This window comes from Epinephelus moara, chromosome 4 (assembly GCF_006386435.1).
Source record: "Epinephelus moara isolate mb chromosome 4, YSFRI_EMoa_1.0, whole genome shotgun sequence".
Taxonomy (NCBI): domain Eukaryota; kingdom Metazoa; phylum Chordata; class Actinopteri; order Perciformes; family Serranidae; genus Epinephelus; species Epinephelus moara.
The window spans coordinates 9,777,360-9,802,220 of record NC_065509.1 but is presented as its reverse complement, the minus strand read 5'-3'; the positions used below and the strand labels follow the sequence as shown (position 1 = coordinate 9,802,220).

The 24,861-nt window shown below is 42.2% G+C and overlaps 1 protein-coding gene across 1 annotated transcript in view; it reads right to left on the bottom strand.

Annotated features, from left to right (window-relative positions):
• The window catches only part of LOC126388997 (X-linked interleukin-1 receptor accessory protein-like 2), a 542,632-nt gene extending 537,772 nt beyond the window's left edge, over positions 1-4,860 (bottom strand). Inside the window, exon 1 of the mRNA XM_050042414.1 lies at positions 4,745-4,860. The gene's annotated coding sequence lies outside the window, so the exon portion shown is untranslated. The remainder of the gene's footprint in view (positions 1-4,744) is intronic.
• Positions 4,861-24,861: the final 20,001 nt, after the last annotated feature.

Here is a 24,861-nt window from a genome sequence, read left to right as displayed (position 1 = left end):
TCAAGGTGACTGGAGAAATTTAACTCTAGTTGGCAACTGGGTGGCGCTATAACAACAGAAAAATGCTTAAAAATGGCTAAAATGCGACCGATCGCTGTGGCTCCCCCTGTGGCTGAATGTTTTTGTTTTTTTCTTCTAATTGTTGGTATGACTAAGTCATGGTATGGTATGCTGTACATAATCACAGAAACTGTCAGTGTGTCATTCTGTCAGTCAGTCATTCTGTCAGTCCCATGTTTTTCTACTCACTGACGTGGTCAATCTACTGTACTTTCAATAAAACAGTCGTACTATCAAATTCACAAAAACTCTGTCTGAATACATTGCTCTTTTTAATGGGTTCACTTGACTATTTAATCTGCAATTTCCTATGACCTGTATTCCAAACACACAGCATGTGAAACTGTACATGGGCAACTGTGCACTCAATGGGAATGGACTAGTCAATACATTAACTGTAAAATAAGAAACCAAAGTATATCAGTCTGTGATTCCTTAACTCTCCATGTTGACATAGTTTCAACCAGTCTATATACTTAAACAGCGTAATCGAATTCCTGAAATTTAGTTATGGCTTTAGGTTTTAGTGTGCCACTCCAGTTTTTTCATGGCCCCATCTGTCCCAAATTTCCCAAGGTAAAGCTTCCTCGCTGCTGTTGAGGAAACGGTTTGTATTTGGTTCTAAAGATTTCATTTGACAGTTTTTCACAGATTTCCAGTAAGACACCATAAACTAGACCACAGCAAGAATAATTGGTGCAAACAGGCTGAATCTACAATATTTCAAATCTACAGTAATGCAGCTTCAATAGCTTCCTCCCTCTATCTCTCTCTCCCTCTTTCTCTCTCGTTCATCCTGCTGTCCTCTCAGCCAGTCTTCCCCTCTCATATATTTCCAGCGCCTCTCCGTGCCTTGTCATCCCTTCCACAATTTATAGATCTCTCTCCCCTCTCTTCTCTCCTGCCTTCATGTCTCTAAATCTATCCTCCCTTCTTTATTCACTACATCTTCTCTCCTCCTTCAGCTCTTTCCCTTTCTCTTCATCCTCCTTTTTTCCCTCTCTTGCTCCCTCCATTATTGCCCTCCTCTTTATTCTCACGTTTTTGTCTTTCAGGTCATCACTCCTCTTTACTCTAATTGGTTCACTTTATCAAAGACAAGCAATCATTTTAAAAAATCAATAAAAATCAATTATTCAGCTGCACAACAGTTCCACTGAGTTGATTTCTACATGCAGCTTTTGTGTAGATATGCAGATGATCACATGGGAAATGAGGTTAAAAACATTTGAAGAAACTACTGCAACTTTTTTTCAATTTGGCTCACTTCATTTCAGTAGCTTAGTGGGGATTCAGTAAATCACAGGAGCACCGGGTGACAAAATGAATTAGTTTTTACCACAGAGCAATTATAATAGAGAAAACAGCAGTAAATCCCTCTGCACTACGCTCCTCCTTCTCCCCTTCCTTCTTTTCATCCTCCTTAATATCATCTCTGTCATCTGTCTATCTCCTGCTCTTTGCCAGCTATGATCTCTACTTTTGTTTCTCATCCCTTCTTTTTTGTTCTCTCTGTCGACCCCCTCTCTCATCGTCTTCTCTAGTGGTCTAAGTAAATTTAGTCACGTAGGCTACTGCTCTTAAAGAGTAACTAAACACTTTGGTAAAATATTGCATTGCTGACCTCGAGTGGTTTAACCTCTCACCTATCAGCTGTGATGTACAGGTGGACTCCAGGACCTGGTGATATCACTGTTGAGTGTGGTTGTAGGTGCAACAGACCACACCCTGCAGTAATGCTACTAATGTAGTTGTTCTCTGATTATACTTATTTATCTTTACTGGAGAATTTTACTTGTAATGTAACAATCCAGTTGCCAGAATAAATGCTGGCAGTGTATGTTTCTGCAACTCATAGATACCTTACATGTGTATGTTTCATGTGTGCTGGATATGTGAAAAATCTATTTTTGTTACATTTTAATTTATAATTTTATGTTGTCAACACTGTGGTCAGCATGCAGTTAAGTTCATATTTTGGTTTAAAACAGCTGTTTTTTGTCACCACATACACAGCTGCACGTGTCATTAAACATACCCACTTTTGTTGCAGAAAACACAACTGGAATATGTTGTTCAAAAATACAGAGTTTGGTTCCGACAAACACAGCTGAAATGTGTCATTAAAAACAGACTCAGTTTTGTTACGACAAACACGGCTGAAGCTGTCCCAATGTGTCATTCAAAAATATTCATTTTGGCTGCAAGAAACACAGCTGGAAATGTGTCTTTAAAAATACCTGGTTTTGTCACAAAAAAATGCAGTTGGAATGTGTCATTAAAAAAAAATCGGTTTTGTTGTAACAAATACGGCTGTAAATGTGTTGGTAAAGAATACCCGGGTTTGCTGTTACAAACGCAGCTAGAAATGTCCCACTGTGTATTTAAAAAAAAACTGGTTTGTTGCAAAAAACACAGCTAAAAATACTTGGTTTGGTTGGGTTAGGGTTAGCCTGGAAATGTGCTGTTAAAGAAAACCCTGGTTTGTTGTAAAAAACATAGCCGGAAATGTCCCAGTGTGTCGTTAAAAAATATCCGGTTTAGTCACAACAACCACGACTGGAAATGTGACAACAAAGAGTACCTGTGTTTGTTGTAGCAAACATGGCTGAAATATCACAATGTGTCCTTAAAAAAAATCCCGGTTGTGTTGCAACAAACAAGGCTGGAAATACGTTGTTAAGAATACCTGGGTTTGGCTGGCACCAACACAGCTGGAAATGCTCTGACGCACTGTTAACTGTTGTTGGCTGGTTTCGAACAATGGTCTGCTACTTTCCTTGGTGTTATGTCATCCACCATCCTCTCATCCTCCCCAGCTACAAGTAGTCCAAACTACGTCACCCTAGAAATGTTGATATGATCCATATGAAACATATGAATGTAATATACAGTATCTGTGGTTTGCAGAAACATACAGCGCCAACATATTATTCTGGCCTGAACGGAGCATTTTTACATTCATGTCTTGGTGCTTTAACATAAGTTGAGCCACTAGCCTTGTCTTGCTTCCTCTCTTTCTCTATTTCCTGTCATCCTCTCTCATCCCTGCCCGCCTGCTGTAAACTACCCGCTCCTCCCCACCCTGGTAATAGATGGCCGGTGTTGGTCAGTGTGACGGAGTCATTCTGCTGCCAGTCCATCTACCCACTGGTCAGATCTATACGACAGCGCCTTCACACTATAAATCAACACACACACACACCGGTCTCCCTCCATTCTGACGATTGATGCGCACCTTGTTGCTAAACGGCTGAGATAATTAAACCCCACGCATCCCTCCCCTGTGTGTGTAGGGTGTGTGTGTATGTGTAAATGCCCTGCTGTTGCATTGTTGCACAGGCATACACGATTAGACGACACACATCCACTCTGTCTTCCTCTCCCCTCACACACACCATTACACTACAAACACACACTTTCTGTCGTTGCCCTTGCATTCCTACACACAATCTCTCTTTCTCTACACACACTCACAGAGAGAGGGAGGGAGGGAGAGAAAGCACCTGCTGGGCTGTAAAGCACTCAGACAAACGGCGTCTGTGTTTGGGAAGACTTGAACAAATGGGAAAATTATACAGTGGAAGCAAAACGGGACCCTTTCACCCAAAGGTTCCCTTACCCTAACCGGCTGAAGGGAATTTTTCAGCATATTCCAACTGCTTTCTTTTATTAAAGTGTGTGTCTAAGTGTGTACTCATGCATACACAATTGACTCTGTGTGTTTTAATTATAGGGTTATTGTTTATACATAGAGCATGATTGAGCAGATCAGTTAATGTTAAGGCATGGATGAGTTCCTGAACAGGCACAGGGGCCCCTGGAGCAGAGTCATTGTTTGAAGGGGCTTTCTTGGTGGAAGGTTAATGAAACAACTACAAAGACAGAGAGATCACATACTGTAGAGACAACAAAATGTTTGCCTGTCTTGGTCTGGATGTATCCCTCCTGTATGTGGGTGGGGTGAGGGGCTTAGTGGTCATAACAAGTCCATGTATAAAGGTAGAACATGAAAATGAATCACAAATCATCACAGGGCAAATGAGGGTAAGCTTAAAATACATATTACATATTTTCAGCAATTTTTTGGTTAACTTTGGCTGTGTTTATCCTGCTCTTCATCTCTTATCGCTCCTGCTCTCCCCTTGAGAGAATGTCTTTCACTCATGATGCCCAGCTTTTAGCGCACTCATGTTACTTCATACACACGCATGCAGTTTGATGAATGAATAACGAGCGGCCTATTGGCCTCACGGTGGGTTCAAAGACCAAAATAGTCGACTCAAAGTGTTTAAGACTTGATTTCTACCAGTGTTCAGAACCCAGCTCCATCTTTTCTCGGCTTCTCGCTAATTCATGGACACTCACACATGCCATTAGACAACACACATACACACACACACACACACACACACACACACACACACACACACACACGTGAGCTCTCCCTCTCTCTGTCTTTCTCACTCGTGCGTAAAAACGCTCTCTCTGCCACTCCGTCTCTCACCTCTCACATACACCCACGGACCAGGCGCGCACACACACACAGTCGAGCGGATAACTCTTCTTGCTCTCTCCAAAAAAAGGCACACACACTAGACATACCCTACAGCCCATGATGAAGTAAACTCATCACACACGCGCGCGCTCACACGCGCAAAATCGGAGCGTGATATCCTCTTACCTGGTGTTTCGGAGTTAACTAGTCCTGAATCCGAGCGGCGCTGGTGACAGAATCTTGACCAAACGAAAGCGTTACCATTTGCTGAAATAATCCCACCTCTGGCTCGCTGCTCGCGTGTCTTCTTCAGCCAGTTTCTCGGCTCTCCAAACTGACGGGACGAAGGATAGATAAATGAAAGGATAGAGGTCGTTTCTTCTTCTCCTCTCTGCCAAAAAAGAGATTTACAGCCTGAAACAGGAAAAGTCTTGCTGGCTGCAAAAAGAATAGAATCCCTCTCCTCCTCTATCCCCTCTTCTCCAAGATGTTTGAAGGCTAAGTCTGCTCCAATTAACCGCAGTTACGCATCCTCTCCTTGTCTCTCCTCTCTCTTTCCCCCCCCTCTGCCCTCTGTGTCTATCCCACTCCTGTCTTTCGGGACGGGATGTAAGACAGAGACAAGTAGGTAGACCTCTGTGTTCAGTCTGTCTCTGTCTCTGTCCGGGCACTGGTGTGGAAGAGTCGCTCTACTTTGCGCAGCCAAAAATAACTTCCAATCTCCAAACTGGAATCCCGCGAAGCGCTTGCACTATAATAATCCTTATTAAATTCTTAAAATGATTTCTACAGCGAAGCTGTTGTGGCAATCATGAGTTTATACTCCTTTTAATAGTACTTTATGGTACTTTCTGCCCTTGTTGTATCCTGTAATACTCCCACAGGGTCTTTAATGTAGCGGTGTGAGTACTGAATATTTTATTTTCATGAAATCTATAACATTCATGTAATATTCCTAAAGGGACATGAACATACAGTATATATATAGGCTTTATTTTAAGTGTTATTGCAGGGTACTTTGTTTTGTCTTTGTTTCAAACGTTAAACTGCGCAAAATGGGCAGAAAAGTCGACCTTAATGATGAGAGAATCAATCATTAGAGTCCCAATTTGAAGGTTGGCGTCGTCGATAATCAATTAATTAATCAATCCAGAGGTGCTGTTAGATAAGCCTCATCTCATACCAAAAGAGAGTAGCTGCAGTGCAGGGTTCCCTCCTCCTCTTAAATCCCCCACAAGTCAAAGTTTGCCGGGTGATAAGGTCCGACGGCCAATCAACCGATCAATCAGCTGATCAATAACAGCAATAAGTCCATATCTAGACAGAAGTCAATGAAACAAAATGAAATGTTTCAGCTCTCTCCTCTTTCTTTTTTTGCTCTTTTTAGTCCTAATCCATCCCAAAAAACATTATTGGAAATGAGAGACCACGCGTGTTCTCCATTTCTCTCCTCCGTGTCCTCCTCTTTTCTCTGTCCTCCTTCTTTACTTTTCTCTCTCCACAGAAATACGTCCCTTCCAGGTCAGAGTGCTTTACCTTCCTTCTTTTCCCTCAGTGCAATCCCGAGCTGCACCTGGCTGCCAATATCACAAAAAAAAGTCCACTTGAAATGACTTTTCGAAATCCTTCTTGCGGCGCCGGAGCAGCGGCAAAAGGAACAGCGCGAAGCCTTGAGCTGCTTCTTTTGGGTTCTCCTCCAAAGCGAGCAGGAGAGAGAGAGAGAGAGAGAGAGAGAGAGAGAGAGAGAGGGGGGTAAGACAGGAGGAGGAGGAGGAGGAGGAGGAGAGTTGGAGCTGGATATCCTCGCTTTCAGTCTGACAACGATGGAGAGAGAAGAAGATATGTGGAGGAAAGAGTCCGCTCCTGTGATTAACCAGAAAAGAGAAACCCCACTTTTGGCTTGATGGCCGAAATAACTGGAGAGAGGGGGAGGAAAGATCAGATGCGTCTCTTTTTTTCCCTCCTAGAAATAAAACACTTACTCTCTTTACTCGTTTCGCTCAGATACTTCACCACCTGCCCAGGGAAGGACAGATAAGAGACATACAATCTGCCATTTCTTGCGGAGGCTTTTATCCAAAGTGCCTTAAGAGAGTCCACAAGAGAGCGCAGAGCAGCCAGAGAGAGGGAGGAAAAGAGAAAGACAGAGAGAGAGGGGGGCGCCCGCTGTGGGCAACAAAAAAATTAAAGAAATATCCTTCCTCCGTACGTGTTGATATTCAAACCCACGCGTATTTCCAGATGCCAGATAGTTTCCTGTCCTAGATAAAGGAGAAATGATTGTGTTGTTGGAGATAAGACTCCAGTAGAAATGAATGGGACAGGCAGCCTGCTGCTTCATTCAGCTGCTCCCATTCCCCCATGCGAAGGGCGCTGTTCCTTCAGCACCACGAGGCACACACACACACACACACACACACACACACACACACACACACACACACACACACACACACACACACACAGAGTTACAGAGATGTTTATATTTTCTCCCTCTTTTATTGAAGTTGCATTTTGAAGTTGTATTTTGACATTTGAGAGAGAGAGTAGGGGCAACCACAGTTTTTAGGCATTTTCCTTCTTTTTCTTCTCCTGTATCTTTAATTTTTATTGACAGGAGAAAATGAAAAGTTGGATAGGGGTTAAGAGAGAGAAGAGAGGTTAAAGAAAGAATAAAATATGGGAGAACGGAGAGAGTGTGTAGGCTGTGAGGGAGAGAAGGAGACAGAGAGAGAGAGTAAAAATATGCAAGTGTTGCTGTTGGGGGTTTTGGTGTTTCTGGATGTTGAAAAGTGCCGCTTTGTTGCCCCCTTTTGGCGGTGGAGGGAAATGATCTGGGGGATGGAAGAGAACAAGGAAGAGCGGAAGGTGTAAGGTCAGAGGCATGTGAGGTACGAAGGGAGGGAGAAAGGAGTGAGGTAGGGAAGTCACTAAGAATTATCATGGGGTAACTCAGTGTCTAAGGCTGTGAATGGAAAATGTACAGAAACATCCTGTATTTTCTGACTATGATATACACAATTAGATAGATAGATAGATAGATAGATAAAGTGGTAATAAAAACATACCAAACAATACCTAAGCCTGACAAAAACATACATATACACAAAAACTCCTTACAATGCATGGAGGCATCCATCCTAAGTCTAGCACCCAGAGAGCAAAAAGAGGGAGGGTGAGGATTAGTGAGTGTCCGGGCCATGATTCAGGATGGAACAAGAAGCGTCCAAGAATACATCAGGAAGATGGCCCCCCAGGATGACCTGCTCAGAGAGTGCCTCGGGCAGCAGAAGATAGAGGGTGATGAGGAGGAAGAGGAAATATTGTGGAAGAACAAACCCCTCCATGGGAAGTACCATCAGTAAATAGAGGAAGTGGCTGACATCAATAAATCCTACCAGTGGCTATAAGAGGCCGGCCTGAAGAACAGCTCAGAGGCCTTGATCATGGCAGCACAAGAACAGGCTCTGAACACCAGATCCATAGAGGCAAGGGTCTACCATAGCAGACAGAACCCCTGGTACAGGCTGCTGGCATAGTGTACAGAAATATCTGTGCCAAATATGGACTAGAAGTCCCCAAGCCCCAATGGGACACAACACTGAAAGTGGTTGAGAACCACAGGGCTAAGATCCTGTGGGACTTCAAGTTCCAGACTGACAAGCAGCTGCTAGCTAACCAACCAGACATAGCGGTGGCTGACAATGAGCAGAAGAAGGCAGTGGTGGTAGATGTGGCAATCTCAGCTGACAGTAACATCAGGAAGAAAGAGCATTAAAAGACTGAGATGTACCAGGAGCTGATGGAAAAACTGGAACAGATGTGGAAGGTGAGGTCCAAACTGGTCCCAGTGGTAATAGAAGCATTAGGGACTTTGACCCCCAAACTGGGAGAGTGGCTCCAGCAAATTGCAGGTATAACATCTGGGGTTGGTTGGGAAGGTGACTTTTGAAATTTAATAGGTTATAGATTATTCGTTACCCTGTTAACACAGTAATAATGTAACTTATTACATTTGATTACTTTTTGGTTAACTTTCTAATAACTGGTAAATAAAGCTGAAAAGTCAGAAAAATATAATGGCTTGGCCATCACAGCTCCTCCATTCTAATGTTGAATATTGGAGCCCCCCAGGGCTGCATGCTAAGACCCCTCCTGCTCATACTGTACACCCACGACTGCAATCGTCACTATAAAGAGAACACTGTTGTGAAGTTTGCAATGACACCACTGTCATCAACTGGGCTACAAATGAGTAATCACATTGGGAGGAAATCAACAGTCCTGCAGAGTGGTGCTCAGACAACAACCTACTGCTCAACATCATCTGCGATTTTTGTCGAAAACAAGGCATAGACACACACCTCTGTCTACATCAGTGGAGCTGAGGTGAGGCAAGTACATAGTTTTAGGTTCCTGGTAATCAGCATCACAAATAAGTGGATATGGTCATCTCACATCTTCATCCTGGTAAACAAAAACAAAAACAGCTGTATTTTTCTAAGGAAACTCATAAAATTCTCCTGCCAAGTTCATCTTTACTTTTACAGAGGAGCAATAGAAAGCATTTTGAGTGGAAACATTTCAAACTGACATGGGATGTGCCGAGGTCAGGACAGGAGAGCTCTGCAGCAGGTGATTTAAACTGCCCAGAACCTTGTTGTTACTGAGCATCAGTAATATCAGTGAGGTAAGGTGCCTGCGCAGAGACCAAAGGATAATACCCACCTCAGTCACAGCCTTTTCACCCTGCTGCCATCAGGCAAGTGATACAAGAGTAACCACTGCCGTACCACCAGACTACAGAGCAGCTTCTTTCCTCAGGCTGTGGGACCCCTCAACTACACCTCACCTTCCAAACTCCACCATAAATAATAGTTTACTTGGTGGTTCAAATGTAGAATCTAGGAATGGCTCCCTACAACAGTTTCATGTGGGATGAATAAAATTCTATCATATCTATGGGAGTTTTCATATTAGGTTCAATCGATTTGTACCCTGCCTGAGCACAGACCCAACCTCCCACTCTGCCCACTGCTTAGTAATGATGTTCTGTACCCAAGTATGCTTGTGTCATCATCTATATATTTTATTTTTGTTGTGCTACAGTGTAGAAAATAGCACGACCACCTGATATGGTGGTGTCAGTATTAAATTAAGACTGTTTAAGAACCAGCAAAAGACTCCTTGTACTTGCGTCACATAGCAGTCCACTTCCATTCAAGTACGCATTAACCGTCCTCGCGACCACCTTTTCAAGAGGATTCGGACATGGATCTGGGTAGCATGCCCAGGCATGGTCATTAGATGAAATGCTGAGTGGGCCTACCAGGCAGAGATGCAGGGGCTTAAAGTGTCAGGGCCCCTCCTGGCCTTCATCTGCAAAATGTCACTCAAATAAACACGTACCGACCAGGAAGAGACTCAGAATGAATTGCAAACTGCAAAGAGACACAAAATAACTAAAGAGACACAAAACCACAAAAAGATGCATAACGACTACAAAGAGACCTAAAACAACAACAACAACAACAAAAGAGGCAAAACCACCACAAAGTCTATGTTTCTTGCTCCTATGAGTGGAGGTGGAGTCATTTGCATGTGTGGCCATGATCGGCCCATGGGTATGGGTTTACACTAATCAATCAAACTGGAGTTTGAGGTCAAGTGTACTCGGATCCGGCCCTAAGTCTGTAACGTTAAAGTCCTTTTATGTTCCAGAGGCATGTTTCCAATTCAGACACTTAAAGTCCTTGATGACCTCTGGATGACTGTAATACAGAGGTGCACAGGAATGCTTCTCTGGTTTAAAGACCTTTTTCACTGTGGCAGTAACCATTACTACTCAGCTAAGGTTTGGGAACGATCATAGTCATGGTTGAAACTTTAAAGAAACCAACACTGACTGTAGGCAGAAAGGTCAAAACGAACAGCAAAGTTCAAAAGTCGTCAGTGTCAAAGTCTGATGTTTTGTTAATGTCCTATTTCCCCCTTTGCTCCCAATGGGCAAGAGTTATAATTACTATGGCCTTGAGAAGTCTTTGTCACCTGAACATAATGTTGTTTTGAGGCGTCTCCTAAAACGACTGATGCAGTCTCTCTGATGTGATCCCTAATCACTAATGGCTTTGCTACCACCAATGCAATAGACATAATCAGAATATTAAGTGTCAGACATTTTTATGGCCAACTCAGTCATAAAGGATCTGCATCGCTGACCTTTGTGCAGAGAGGCACCGCACACAGATGGTATAAGGTCAACAAGACCTGGCGTGAAGGTGGGATTGCATGTCTGACAAAAAGGTAAGACATTCAAAAAACATGAGGCTACATACACAGTATATAACGCTACAGCCAGGCCTCATTAAAAATCTGCATTTGAGCAGTCTTGCAAACAGTACAGCTGTAGCTCTAGGAGGAAGTATAATGAGTATTCATTAGTGCATGGGTCCAGCATACCATAAAATAAGTCACAATGAAAAAGAATGAGATGCATGAAATGAATTATGCACATCGAGGACAGCGCTGTAGATTTCTGAAGCTAAAATGTGCCAAAGTTTGCAAAGTCTGAGGTTGCACAGGGGTTGTACAGACAGTAAGTACTGTGAAATCATGCAAATTCAAATGCATTAAATATTAACAGATGATAAGACGGACAATTCAGTTGCACAGCCAGGAGATGTGTGTGGTGAGTCGTGTTAAAGCTGGTTAGCTTGGGTGATAGCTTGTGTGAAGAGGCTATTGGTGTGGACGGGTGATTTTGGGTATCATCGACTGTCTCAAAATGGAAAACATTGGAACAGATGGTTAACTAGATGTGTAGGGTCACTGGCAATCCTTCCTGCCCTTTTCCTCACCCTGGTGTCATGCCGTTCCTAGATGGAGGGCAGCAGACAGCCGATGAGCCACTCACCAGTGCGGAAAATATGCTGGACCTTGTCCCTGGAAGAAGAGACAGCCTATCTAAAATGGGATGGGAGGTTTAAGGATGATTATTATTAGTATTAGTCATGTCTAAAATGGGACAAAGAGACGGTAAGTAGTCATAGCTGTTTAGAGAAAAACAACCAAAGTTTTAGCCTAAATTAGCAGGGTCTTTAACCTCTTTTTGGGCCAAGTACACCTTAGCTGAACGAGAGACATAGCAGGGAGCTTCTATTACACATACATTGTATAAAATTGAGTTGCTGGGCCTACAATAACATGCAGGGCAGCTCAAAGTGTACGTATACACATACCTTATTATGGTGCATACAGTACTAAGCTAGTAAAAATAATAATTATTGAAAGATTCATACATCATATTTTAATGTTAAACATACATGTGGAAGACACAGTGGTTTACTGTAGATCAGCTAGGTCACATGATTGCAGGAGGATTCATGGTAACAGTTAGGATATCATCAATGTTGTGTACTGTAAAATAAATGTTTTTTTAAAATGAATAAACCAATTTATCTTGCTAATGATATTTTGGACTTATAGTATGTGTATTTTCAGACATATTTTAATTGCCCCCCCCGCAGTAACTCTGAGGACCCCCTAGGGGTCTCTATATTTAAGAAATAAGTCACAGTAAAAATTAAAATTGTATCTTTATCTACCTACACATATCGCCTGAGACTTCTCCAAAACACAAATGACTCTTGGTTGAGTATCAGATTTTAATATACAGCTCCTGCTGCCAAAGTATTTTGGAGCCAATCACCAATAACGTGGGGGGGGGGGGGGGGCACTGTCGCCTTGCAGCAGAAGTGTTCTGGGTTTGAGTCTGGTTTCAGTCAGTGTTGGAGCAGACACACATACACACATACTCACTTACAGTACCCAGCGGGGCAGCCCTCCCCCTCTCTGCTCCAACACTGACTGACAGCTGACTCCACTCATAGCACTCATAACAATGGCGATCTGAATCGGTCAGTGGTGAAAAAAAGCACTTTTAATGCGCAAACTTATACGGGACGCATTTGCCCCCGTTACTGTTTTAGCTCGTTTCGCGGCTCCCAGTTGCATCCGCCTCCCTCAATACTGAACCAATTTTAGAACGAGTTGTACCCATGAATCATACGCACACATACACATGGGGAAATAGGGCCCGGGTTGAAAAATACCGAAGTTGTCCTTTAACCTTGACCATGACCTTTTTAACCCATTACACACTTTTTAACTATACACTTTTTAACCCATTACATTTACAGGGTATAATGTTTAACATGTTCACCATCTTAGTTTACTGTCTTACCATGCACTAAACTCAAAGTGCAGGCTGATGAATACCATTAGTTTTGCAGGTATACGGCCATAATCCAAAGTATTGAACACATATTCTAACCTGCTGTTGGCATTGGAAAGTCAAATAATGACAAAGTTTATAACATTTCATCCTCAGAGGACCATGAATGTCTAAAATATTTCATGGCAATGTGTCTAGTAGTGTATTAGATGTTTCAGTCTGGGCCAAAGTGGTAGACCAAGTATTGGACAAACTGAAATTCAGTTGTGATGATGACGCTGTTTAAAACGTTTTATTTCATCCTGATGGGGCCATGAATGTTTTTCCCACGTTTCATGGCAATCAATTTAAAGGTTGTCCAGATATTTCACTTAAAATCACAAATATCAACCTCATGTGATGCTATATAAAAAGTCAGGGGATCATCAAAGTCATTAGGAATCATTAACAGTAACCTAATAATTGCTGTGCTGTAGCAAACACATTAGGTATTATGTGTCAGTGCTGAGTTTGAGACGGGGTAAGGGATGAGTGGTGAGTAGGTGAAGACAGACTTTCACTTTGAGGCAAAGCAGTCTCAGTGGGATATGTTCCCATCCCATTTAAGGTTGTTGGTGAAGGTTTTCCTCTGGAATTGGTTTCCAGGGGAAGATGAGCAGACCTGTGGCTTCACTTAGAAATCAGGTATGAGTTTTGAGTGCTCAGCAGTTGGGCTCACTGACAATTGTTGGCAGGTACCTGAGAGACTCCATTCTATAGTGATGATGGAGTCGTTGCACTCTCTGACTGTGTCTTGGGTCTACTTTTGAAGTGAAGTTTAGATATGTCTGTCTGCCTTCAGCATTAGTATGTTGGAACCCTGTGGGCCTCAAACAGCCATGAAGGGCATTGGAGAATGAGGAGATTGAACCTTTAATGGTGAGGTAAAAGAGGCTCCTCTGTATTTTGTGTTCACTCCTGTGTTGGGAGGGGAATTCATTCCTCCAGTTGCCCTGAATGTAGACTGCAGAGTCGGGATGTTTGGTTTTTATTTTTATGATCTGTCCTGATAGTAGGCATGGCATGCCATTTGCTTTTGCCTGAGGGGGGATGTACACAGCAGCAAAATGATTGAAGCAAAGTCCCTGAGTGAGCAAAATGGCTTGAAGAGAAAAAAAGCAGCATTTCCAGTACGAGAGAGCCAAGTTGTGATTCAACAGGCCTGACTGAGCATCACTTGTTTTTGATATTAAAACATACATCCCCTCCTTTTTGTCTTGCTGCTGATTTGTGTATCACAGTCTGCCTGAATCAGCGTATAATCCTGCAGCAGCACTCCGCCACCACAGTAGAGGGAGAACCAATTTTCCTGGAAATATATTGCTGAAGTGAAGTCATTGTTAGTCCTGGTCAGCACTTGTAATTTATTCATTTTGTTGCTTTGGGTGTGAACACTGGAGAGCGTACTCGAGGAAGGGCAGCGTGAAAACTTTTGTGTCCTCCAGCAGTGATGTACTCCAGCATGTTTTCTTTTTCTCAAGGCTCTAATTATACAGGTCTGGGGGAAGAAATCCTCATCTCATCAGCAGCTGTTGGTTAAAATGTCCAAGGGAGAGCTCAGAAGTGTGGATAAAAGCCAGCAGGCAGAGAGTCAACTAGTATTCAGAGGCAAATCCACTTGGTGGGGAAAACACATAATTCACAAGAAGCAAATCGGAACAAAACTGCACAGTGCTGAACAGAGGAAGTTTGTACCAGTCAATGGAAAGAAATGATTAGATTCATTTTCAAAAGTAAGATTACTGATGTCTCTCAACAGGGTTAACCCCATCAGTCCCAGCCCTGTTTAATGAGGTTTGTGTTTGTACCGATTGCTGTTCCTGGCTGTGAATCACCATATCAATACCCCTGTCGTTACTAGCAAATTAGCTGTTATGTCTGTTTGTAACTCCTCCTTGCATCTTGTCATGGGGCTCCAAGATACATCAAAGTTTGGTAGCTGGCTGTACATCCTGGATTCTCATTGATGCCATTATGTTGGAAGGCTTCAAAATGATTGAAGCAAACATAAAAAAACAACAATTTGTGGTTTTGCAGGGGTTTTGTGTGCAGTGTTGCTGTCACATTCATGCTCCCCACACAAACCCCTCCAGAATCGTCAACTCGTTGCACTATGTTTCCATCTTCAGTCTGACATTGAGTCCACTCTAGTTTTGATTATCCCTAACCAGTCACTGCCAACTAACATATCTGCCTGAATCTAACATCATTTTAGGTCCATATTAATGTGTAGTCATACCAACGTACCTGTTTTGCAAGAGTTTTAAGAGTGAAACGAGGTGAAACAAAACAAACTACGATGTCGGTGATACTGAGGAGACATGTTGATTTAAAACAGCCTCCATTGCAGTATCTTTTTTGTCTATAGCAATCACCATTGTTGTTATTACTCTATTGGCACACCGCTGGACAACACTTGACAACAGCGTTAGTCCTCCCTGTGGCTCCTATTGGCTAATTGAGTCCCTTACTGGATCATTCTTTATTTTAAACAAGACACTACTGTTTCATGTCACAATGCCAGACGAATCAGTCAACTTGAATTCGCTGGATTGGGCAAAATCAAAGGTTTTACATTTTTTTGTATGGATTAAACAAGATTTAACTACTTAAGCAAGCTTTAGAGGTGGTGGTAAGTGAATCTTGTTTCCTTTGGACAGAGGCAGGCAGTGTTGGGCAGTAATGCAATATTAGTAACACTTTAGAGCAATAATATTACTTAAAAAAAAAAAAAAAAAAAATTCAGCAGTGCCTGGAGATATTCCCATTACTTTGATTTTGTCGGTAGGAAAGATGACAAGACACTGTTGCTGCAGGTAGTGGCACTAAAAATCTCTGTTCCAAAACACTTACTACAACCGACAGCCCAACAACATGAATGTAACCCTGTTAGCATAGAGGGCCACTGAGGGTGTCTGTTAATTCATGATGATGCATTAAAAAAAATCTGTCTTTTCTTAAGTGTATAAAAGGAATTGTTTGTGACTGAATTGTAAGCCAGGTAAATTTTATTTTGAAAATCTGTGAAGTCAAGGGAGCCGAACCCCCTGTGTGCGCTGAGAGGTACTGAGATGAGAGAGAGGAAAGGAATAAAAAAACTCTGTCCCCCGGGCTAGAACCAGTGGATGCCTTCCTTCAGGATAAGTTTGTCAGAAAGAAAAAAAAACCTTGCTAATTAACAGCCAAACGAACGTTGTTCTGTTGAGAGTGACTTTTGGATATACTGGGACTCTCCTTGACGAGTTGAACTGTTTCTGACTGAGAAGTTTTTAAGTTAAATTCACGACAGTGATATGCTAATAGCTAACGCTGCTAGCTGAGGAAGTGTTACATGTAAAATGGTGAGGGCTGGATTTGCCACAAAATGTAGTTAGTAGGTTGTGATATTGTATGTAAACACTACAGGATATATGCATGTTGTAGAATGTGTGTGTCTTTGTGTACCGACCTTAGCTACATGCATTGCGCAGTGCACTCAAAAGGAGTTTTTTTTTTTTTTTGTAGTTTAATTTTTTTGTAGCACCACTTAGTCGCCATTTTGAGGCCCTTTGGTAAGAGAAAACAGTAAATAGTTAATGACTGTACACTGTTACTGTTACATCAGTATCTACTAGTGTGATGTATCGAGAAAAGATAATGAAGATGGATGTAGATTTCTGAATGTTAGTCTGACTGTGTTGTACAGGTCAGGTTTCGATGTATGATTCAAGAAATGATCCAATCCAAAGATGGCCAGCCACTGTACCAGGATCCGCTGACAGGACGAGTGATGGAGAGAAGAATCTGAATTACATGTCATCAAACTAAATCTGCAGAGTCGGTCTCATTAATTATTTACTCTGCTCCAGAAGTTGATCTTTGTTGTTGGTCCAGCATTTAACTGAATATTGCAATTTGTATTCAACCTATCGAACTGGATGTTACATGAAGCTCCAGGAAACACACCCCACCAAAGGTGAGCTAAACAACCAAAACTGGATTTTAATCTTAAACAGTTGCAGGCTATGAAGAACTAAGGAAGCCTGTGGCTGGATAGATATGTGGTGGATGAAACGTTGCATCATGAGTGACTCTGGCTTTCAGACAGATCCCTGGGAAAATACCAGTCACAGGCAACAGAAAACCCCCAGGTAAATAAATAATTTGCAAGCCTTCTAGCCTTAGGTACACTTGGCCAACCGGCAGTTACTCTGACATTAACACAGAGGCACATATCTGGATTTCTGGGGAGACATGCAGTTACCAATTTTATATTATGTTATGGAAAACTAATATAACAAGTAATGTAACGAATTACAAATTTGTAAGTTCCCACGTATTTATAAATGCAAGGTTTTAAACTGCAAGGTCTTCATCAGGTACAGTACCAACCTTCCCTTTTGACTCTCTGCTACAGGGCAAGTTAAGTATTTAAGTGTGGCAAGAGGCTATACAGAGTTTACTTAACCGCTGTCTATATCATTTATTGTTTATGGTACTTTAGTAAGATATGTGATGACCCTTGACCTCTGTGGCATTAGAAACAATATTGATGTCTTACTTGAGTTACTTTGAATAAATGGTTTTTACTGTTTATCAGGTTGTTGTAGGTCCATAGTTGCTGTCAGTATCACCAAAGTCACCTCATTCTTTGAAAAAAAATTGCAAAAGAATTTTCTAGGCAAACCTGACATCTTCATACAATATACGTAGTAATAAATCTTAAATGCAAATGTGTGTTTGTGTGTGTGTGTGTGTGTGTTATTTGCATCTCAGTTTTGGTCAATTTATTCATTCATGAAGTTTTAATTGTATTGTACCATGTACAATATGAAACAAAAGTGATACCATAAAATGTACTGTACCAGAGATTTTTTAAAGCTGATTTTCATCTGCAGTCCCTTGTCAGGTCAAAATTTAAACATACACACAATGAGACAACATCACAACCTTTTACCTCCAACACAAGTTTGTACACTAAAGAGAAGCTTGTTGACAAAGCTGATTGTGATGTGCTTGAATTTGATGTTGAAGGTACCAACAAACAGAACACACTGTGGCAATGTGGTGGTGGCACCTTGAAGGCAAAGTGGATTGAAAAATATTGCCTCTGGCAGCAATGGGGACTGACAGCAGGAGCAAAATCAATATAGATAGCATCAAGGATAGCATCAGGAAACAAAGGTGGAATAAAAAGCACTGTTCTTTGGTCAGAAATGTTAAAATTACCCATTTATTTTTCATCAAAACATTACATAGGATACGGCATTTGAGCCATGTGTGGTTTTGTCAACATTGCGACTTCATGCGTCTCATGGCAGCACTTTTACAAATGAAAGAATAAAAACATTAGGCAGGCTCATTAAATAATTCTGCTCACACTGGTCTTGAATGGGAAGCAACCACAAGCAGCCCTGCTGCTGGGTCCCAACCTCTAGTTGAAGAGAGGCCGTCTTACAGTGTAGTCATAGAGAACAAATAATAACATTATTCACATGGCCTACAGTCATTTACATCCCAACTGAATGACCACAATTTTCAAATGACCCAAAACAGCTGAAAGATGCAAAACTGTGTCCAATTCTGTTCCCTGCTTGACTTCTCTCACACACTGAGCCTGTGACAACATTAATCTTTTGGAAAATTAGCTTTAGTGTGAGAGACATTACAGTGAACACAAAGGGTCAAAAGGAAGGATCACTATTGCTTAATTTGACATGATTTTGCTTGACTGTACATGGGGAGGAAGAAAAGTGTACTTATTATGGTGTTTAAGTCTTTTCTTTATGCCTCCACGCCTGCTGTAGATTTGGCCGGAGGCATGATGTTTTTGGGTTGTCTGTACGTATATTTGTGTGTCCATACGTCCATATGTCCATACCTCTGTACGTGAACATGATGGCCTCTAGTTTCGCAGACCAGGCGTGGCGGGGGTGCAGCGCACCTGTGCTTTGCCAACTAGGTGTGGCCAGGCAGATTTTGCAAGTTTGGCACCCCATGCGCGCTGGCGCAGCTACTCCTCTTTCCCACCTCTGTCCCTCCTACCTGCGCAAGTCGGAAAGAGGGAGGAGAGAAGGCGTGGAGTGGGTTTTACACACATCACATCAATCAAATGAGCCCCTCTCCTCGTCCTTAAACGTGCCACGCGAAGGCGTAATGAGAGTTTACTCAATTCGCCATGGCAGAAGAGAGCAGCAGCGTCAGACGGCCAAACTTCTCCCAGGAGGAAACTGTTGTTTTGGTCCGGGAGGTCCAAGCTCGCAGTGTCCGAATATACGGAACTGCGAGCAGACCTCCACGGGCTGATGATGCAAAGGGAGCCTGGGAGGAGATCACCAAAATCATAAATCAATGTTGCGTTTCTCTCGTGCGTGCGCGCTCTCTCTTTCTCTCTCGCAGTCTCACTCTGTTTCTTTTCTTTTGACTTTTCTAAGATGACAGATGCTGAGTATATACTCCCTATCTGATGCTGTGGCTGTTTGTGGTTGGCTGAGAGGGATGTGNCTCGGGTTGCGCTGCTCGAAACTAGCTCTGCGCGGGGTTCGCCACCCTGCGCCGCGCCAGGAAACTAGAGGCCGATATGTCAAGAGTGCCTAGACGGTATTTCCTTACATCTGGCACCAATATCCGCTGGACACAAGGATGATCTGACTAGATTTTGACCTTGCATCTGTCTCATTCCTGTAAATGTGATTACTCAAGAAGACCTTCAAAGAAATCTCTCAAATTTGGCACAAACGTCCGCTTGGACTCAATGATGAACTGATTAGTTTTGGTAGTCAAAGGTCACTGGGACCTTAAAAAACATGTTTGGCCACAACTTAATAAATCATGAGTTTATTATAACAAAATTTCACACAAATATCTATCAAGATAAAATGATGAAGTGATGACATTTTATATTCAAAAGGTCAACTTCACTGTGATATCATGATGTTATGCAGAAATGTTTTTCTGGTCATTACACCACCATAACTCCAACACCATAACTCAATAACAGAAGGGGAGACATTTGGCCACATAATAATTTGTTGACACTCATCATGGGTGTCCACCTTGAAACTGTGCTGATTGTATAGATCTCCTGTGCTGCCAGGTTAAAGATGTGCATAAAGCTTTGTCTACTGTCATGGCTACATATGAGTCTGGGCAGACATGTAAACTGTAGGTGCAACTTGACTGATTCACAGAGGCATAAAACCCTGAGGTGGTAATTCTAATTTCTTTTTGATGTTATGGCATTTTCAATACAAAAAAACTAAATGCAAAAGTGTAAGGAATTAAGGTAAAGTTCAAACATTAGCATACTTGGCTAACTAGCTTAAAATCGATCTTAGTTCCGAAGCGGCACATCATTACTGAAAGCCCTGTTCAAGACAAGGTCAGCTATTATGTGGGAGCCAAGACTTTGCTATATTGGAGTTTAGGGTAGCAGCTCTGTCATGCTCTTTATTGGATCTGGGGAAGTTTACACTCCAGCCATATCAGTACTGGGAATGATGCTACATTAACTGAATGCATTGGTTGTCATTTCCTGTTTTGCATGTCCAAATATATTTTTTTCATGTAAGCATCCACACAGAGGTGTGTTGCACAAATGACACTTAAATGCCATTTTCATTTCATAATACAGTACCATAATTCTAGGGCTTAATAGCTCTACCCTGCAATACAAGAACAAAGCTGCTCTTTCTTGAGGCCTACATGTCTTATGGATCATCTGCTGGTGGAGATGCTAACTTTTTGCCTGGGACATATAGCTTTAGCTTCAGTCTTTTGTATGTAGCCATCAAGAGCATTTTCAAGACACTTTTACATTGCTTTACTTTTAAAATGAGTCTGGAAACCATGAAAAGATGGACTTTTCAGCCAAATTACAGAGTTAGTGTAAATAAGCTTGCTAATTATAGCTGGTAAAAGCTAGCTGCTTCTGCTAGCAACTGCCTCCATTTATTAGAAATTCTGCTTTGAATAAGAAGCCTGCTTTTGTTTAGTTCTGTGAAGTGTCCATCCCATCATCTGTGGACCAGATGGGCTATGTTAACGGGTGAACCACATTCTGGATGTGGCCCCACTGCTCAGCCTTGCAAAAGGGGTAACGTTAATGAAATATTCATGAAGTTAATACAATCATAATTTAATGACCAATGCTTGTGCGAGGGACTGTTCTGATGAACAGCTGATGTGAACTAGAGTAAAGTGAGCTTTTGTGTTGGGCGATAATGTTGCCACACTGAGACAGTCAAAGCCATAAAATAAATTAATATGGTTGCTGAGAATGAATGATAGGCTTGGTGAACTTCAGTCATCGGTGCCAAAGGATAGGACACTGCTGGCATACGCACATCACATAAACTATGTTAAATGACTTATGAAATTAAAACAACTTGAAAAAAAACTGTTATGGGTGTAGTTAGAGGAACTGCCCAGGGTCATATCAGTGAATCCAGTCATTATGTGGCTGATATGTCAATTAAAAATAAACATTAAGTTTCAGAACAAAGGTTAACAATGACGCTGATGTTTGAAAAAGAAGCCTTGCCTTGTGTCATTTATGCTGTTTTCCCTTTTATTTTCATCATCTGTACAGGGCTTGCTTTAACCTTGTAAGCATCCTCATTCCAGAGACACAACACAAATGGGCACAGCGCCATGCTCGTACACAGTGGAATGTCAATCAGATAAAAATTACTTGTCTTTGGACATGTTTTCCAAAGATGAAACTCCTGTGGCTCAAAATTACAATACACAAAGGGTAATAATTGACCATGTTTATTGCTGGAGTTTTAAATACATTGCTTTTACAATGGTGTTCTAATGGAGAAAATGCTTTTTGGACCAGAGGGTTTTTTGTTGCAATGCTGTGAGTGGCCACTGGAAAAAACATCATTGTGCTTATCAGTGTCATGAACTGACCAATCACAGTCTGAATGGGGAGCAACATTAAAAGATGTTGACATGCTACAGCAAACTTTAGAAATGTTAAACTCATTGCAGGGAGAGAGAGAGAGAACTGTTGTGATAAATGTATACATTGTTTGTATTTACCATAAACTCAATGGCCATGAAGCGATATTCCATGTATGTGTATAATTTTGTTGATCATTTCTAATCATGTATTACTTTTGTTTGATGAACCCTCAGCAGAGCAAAACAGGCTAAGGGATTTCTGATGGTGATTTTAAAGAGACTATATACAGTACATTATTATGCACCGAGGAATAGACTAATGACTTTATACAGACTCAGATGCTATGCTTATTATTTGAGCATGAATGAATATTTAAACATACTGCATATACAGTATGTAGAATATCTCTCTAAAACATTATAATTACATTTCTAGACATGGCTGTCCAATTAGGGAGCTGAGAAATGGTTAAAAAAAGGCCAAGAGAAAGAAGGGGTAAATGGTTAGAGGCACATAACGAGAGGATGACAGAGAGGAAGAGACGGGGGAGAGAAAGAGGAAGATGGTTAAAATACAGAAAATGGCAAGAACAGAAAGGAGGAAACAGAGGTTAAAGGGTAAACAGGCATTTGAGAGATGGCTTAATTGCTCTCTACAACCAGTGGTTCATTCTCTCTCTTCTACACACACACACACACACACTCATGCACACACATTACTGTTATGCACCTAATGAGCACTTAGGGCACTGAACCACTACCAAGCTCTGTGAATACTGGTCAGTATATGCTCACGGCTCATGGACATATGAGTACACACACACACACACACACACACACACACACACGCAGCTCACAGCAATCTGACACACCTCACTGATGTCTGAGCACACACACACAACCAACTGGGGCATGTTGGAGGTTAGTTGTTCTCCATTTTACAGTGGAGAGTTTCAAGTTTTGAGGTCAAAGTTAACCCTCTGATAGCATGACTAACTGTGTGTGTGTGTGTGTGTGTGTGTGTGTGTACACGCTGACAGCTGCAGTCAAAAAGGCCACGCAATAAATGTGATAGTACATGCAAGTGAACTGATCAAATAAAAGACATTTCACAACTGCTCAACACAAAACATACTCAGCATTTATAAACACGTGTCTGCATGCAGACAGCTCACACACTGATATATACTGAAATATATAACAGACGCTGTCCATGGTCCTGATCCTGCCTTGGCTTGAGTCTGTGCTTCTGTTACTGCACCTGTCCTCTGCGATGCAAACCGTGGCAGCTGTGTGTCCCTTGGAACAAGCTGTTACAGGAGAAAATGCCTGCCATGTCTCAGTTTGCTCAGTTAACCGGGTAAAACTGAACACCTTTGGGAGGGGTTAGCTAACATGGGGAACACACTTGAAGAATAACTGACTCATTAGCCAGCAGTGATGGCAGAGCTGACCTGTGCACTCTTAGAATGGTAAACTGTGTTAGACCCACAAGTCCTAACCTTTTTTTATCACAGCACTTTAATTGGTGCTAGATCATGTGATCCATAATACAGTGACTGTTCTATCCAACCTTACAACTACTGCCATGCCTACAACATAGTGTCTGCATCTCCTGGGACTCACCTGGGTCCTTACGCCAAGTCTTCCTTCTCTCCCTGAACCATACAGGGTATTCCAAAACATTATTTAACCTGTGTGACCTCACTTTCAACTCCCTGTTGGCAAGGCTCAAAATAGACACAAAGGTTAAGGTTGATTTAAACAAAACTTGGGACAGCATGCCAGATCTTTCTAGCCCTTTGTGTCTAGTAACACAACAAGCAAAAATGGACATTGGACACATCTTTGAAGTCCTCACTCTGTCCAATATCCAGTGTGTCCAGTACCTGCTGTTGTGCTGTATAGAATTATTCACTGGGTTGTCAGCACAGTATCCCTGGGAAGTAATGCCATTCAGCACATCACAACTTACATCCAATGCCAAAGTTCAGTGTCAGTGCAGCTTAACGTGTGCTCTTTAGATTTTAAGAATGTGCTCTGTAGAGTGGCAGAGTGTAAATGTGGGAGTTTAAGTTAATGTGTAAAGTGTATGGATTTCATACAGGGGACCAGAATTTGCGTACAATCCATGTTCACCCTTTTATTAAGCATAACCATAATCCTTCACCAGCCTTAACTATACGTTTTAGTCAATCCAGTTGCCAGAATAAAATGTTGGCAGTCTATGTTGCATTTTACATTTGTAGTTTTCATATGTATACAGTAGTTCAGATTATCCTACATGTATATAAGATAAGTGTCTCACCAGGAGGAGGAGAAATAATGGATGGCAAACAAAAGTGGGTGTTTTTCAAACACAGTTCAGGACATGTCCAACAGTTTTTGTAGAGCAGGTATTTCTAAACAACAGTTTGAAACACGTCCAGTGGTTTTTGTAGCAACAAATCTCAATCATAAGACACCCTGCGCACCCCATCGTCCGTGTCTAACAGAGCACGGCTCAATGCAGGTGTCAAGCATAAAAACACTTGACACATCCCTCTTTTCACAAGTCCTGTGTCTCTACGGTGAGCACAGACCTTGAAAAGGAACCCAACACGTCCAAGAGACAGGACCGTATGAACGGGCAGGGTGTAGACCACGCCGCCGCCGTACATATGTCCTCAACACTCGCACCACTGAATAGAGCTGTGGACGCTGCCACACCTCTTATGGAGTGCGCCCGGGCCACAGTGGGGTCCAAAGGCACCAAAGGCAATTCCCACTGTGGCACAGAAGTGCGTGCCACTGGCCGCTGTCTTCTGACTCCCTGCAGGAACCGTTTCACCACAGGGTGGGCGAAGACCAGTCTGCCGCCCAGTCCTTGAGATGGCTGCAGCGTAAACCTTAATGGTCGCGTGAGACAGCCCTCTATCAACCAAAAGCTGTAAAAAGGAAAGAGTGTCCCCCACTGGATACGTCAGTGGATCCACTCCCCTTTCCTCGCACCAACGCTGGAATCCCAACCACTTAGCCTCATAACAGGCAACCGTGGATCCAGCTCTAGGCAGTTGTATGGTTTGCACCACCCGCGCAGACAGTCCAGCCCGCATCAGCCTGTCCCTTTCAGGAGCCAGGCCTCAAGTGGCTGACCCAGGAC